Below are 2,519 nucleotides of genomic sequence, written 5' to 3' on the forward strand. Positions count from 1 at the left end.
TGCCGAGCCGAGCCGGGCTGCAGCAGCCCCTTTTGTGCCGCCCTCCCCGCCTGTCTCCTCCCCCGGCGCGCCCGACGGCCCCCCCCCCGGGCTGCCACCGCCCCCCGCTCCCCTCCCCCGGGGCAGCGGCCAGGCCGCCCCCCGCCTCCTTCCCCGCACAAAGGAGACCCCGAGGGGGGGCTTTCACCCCCGGGGGGGCTTCCCCAACCCACACCGAGATGCGGGGCAGCCCCGCAGGCCGGTCCCCCACCGCCCCTTTCCCAGCCCGGCGGTGCGGCAGCATCCCTCCCCGTGCGAGCGGAGGGAAGGAGCGCTCCTTGTTGTTTGTGTTTTTTTTTTGTTTGTTTTTTAATTTTCATTTATCATTTTTATGCAGGAGGCAAGGAGAAGCGGGGATGTGCGAGCTGCTTTGCCCGGCGACATGCAGGAAGTTTGCAGCGGTGCCAGAAATAGAGCCTGCGCCTGCACCCGAACCGCAAAAAAAAAAAAAAAAAAAAAAAAAAAAAAAGCTGCCTTTTCTTAATTCGACTTTTTTTTTTTTCCCTGCCTTCTTCTTCGTCGGGCCGATCCGTGGAAAGGGAAACAAAGGCAAGGAGAACCAAAACAAACCCGGCTGGGCAACACGGCTGCGAACTCGCCGAAAGGCAAGCGTGGGACCTCACCCCCTGCGACCGGGAGCTAACGAAAGGTCAAAAGGAAGCAGCGCCAGAGAACACCCTTCCTCGCGATTTGCTGGAAATTTAGAAAAACAGAGCCTCAAAAACAAAGCGGCGGTGCCAACGCCCCTCCAACCTGCTGGTTATCAGATGGGCGAGCTGGGGCTGCTTGGCGGGTGCAAGCGGCTCTCCAACCGCTGCCACCCGCTCCCGTGGGATCCCAACGGGGATCCGCAAGAGATGGCTGAGGAAGAAGAGGCGCCACGGCCCCATCTTCTGCCTGTCCTCGCCATCTTCCCCAGCCAGCACCAAGGAGTGGCCATCCTAATTTTAAGGCCAAGGTTGAGACGGTCTCAGAGCTCGCACAAAGAGATTGCAGAAGTGAAGGGGAATTTTCCCCTCCGCAAACCCAGGTGGAAGGAGGGCTGCAGGCACCCGGGGGTGACCTGGCTTCAAAAGTGCCTCAGGAGCATTGCAGAAGGACTGCGGGAGAGGAGTGAGGACGGAGGAGGAAGACAGTGGTACAACAAGTGAAGTTCTCACCATATGAGAGAGATAATTTTGGGGCAGAACACCAGTGCGAGTCCTTGAGGACCCTGAAAGGCTCCATCTCCGTGATGTTGGTGGGAACACACCTCAAAGACGACGACATCCCCATCTCTGGGACTGGGACGAGGTCTCTCATCTATGGGAGGATGCTCTCCAGGACAGCCAGGGGTCCCTAGCAGAAAGCTGGGCTTGGAGGGAGCCCTCAGCTCCCGCAGCCCCAGGGGAATTTGGCAGCCATGATTCAATTTGCGTCGGGTCCATGACAGCTTTTTTTTTGGGGGGGGGGAGGGCTGGCAAGCGATGGCATTAGCCTTGCTTGTGTAGGTGATTTCAGCTCTGGGAGCACAAATCCCATTAGGGATGGGCAGCAATTTCCAACTCCTTTCCCCCAGCCAGCAAACGCCCATCACAGAAGGGGAGGTTGACACTGATGGGAAGAAAGCATTGCAGTTTCGGACCTCCTTAGCTTGCAGTACATTATCTCTTGCTTCAGATATTATTCCCTGAGCAGTTTGAAGACAGCCAGTACTTTTACATGTTAATCAGAAAGAAAACTAAAGGGTTAACCCAGCGACTGCAAATATTCAGGAGCATCAGACCACAAATGGGAGCTAGAATAGCATCCCCGTGCGGAGAGGCAGCTGCAATACCACAGCTCCCCTGTCCTGTGACAAACAGTGTTTGCCACACCGAGCACTCCTAACTGCACAGCCAGGTCCCTCAGCCTCCCCGGGGCATCTGCACCTCTCTTACACCCTTGCAAAGACTTGGGGGGGGAGGAAATTTTATCCATTCCTTTCAACCTTTGTGTGGGGAAAGACAAGGTTTTGCTACTCTTACCCTGGACCAGAGCGATGCAGAAGTGGTGCAGTGTGGGCTGAAATACCACCACCAGTACACCCGGGTACCCTGCATATTCTTTCCAAACCCATGTGGGTCTGGGGTTGTGGACCCAGACAGCAGAAGTTGTATTTTTTATTTTTTTTTTTATTATTTTAATGATCTTAGGTGCTTTGATGGCACCAGACCGAGGCTGTAGGCTTAGATGTAGCATCCAAGCGCCTCAACATTTTTAATTTACGTAGCCATCGTACCACCTCCAAAAGGTAAAAACCCCAAACCTTTGGCTCTGTTTTACATAAAAGGAACTGAGGATTAGAAAAGTTATATGATTTGCTGGAGACCAATCGGAGAGTCTGTGGTAGGGGAGAAATTTGACTGTGGGTCTCGAATTAGCAACCTAACCATTGCTGCCTCTGTAGTGTTTTCTCTCTGCTTTGCATACTTCAGACTGAGACATGCTGGACAAGCTCC

The sequence above is a fragment of the Cygnus atratus genome, chromosome 1 (assembly GCF_013377495.2).
Source record: "Cygnus atratus isolate AKBS03 ecotype Queensland, Australia chromosome 1, CAtr_DNAZoo_HiC_assembly, whole genome shotgun sequence".
NCBI classification, from domain to species: Eukaryota; Metazoa; Chordata; class Aves; order Anseriformes; family Anatidae; genus Cygnus; species Cygnus atratus.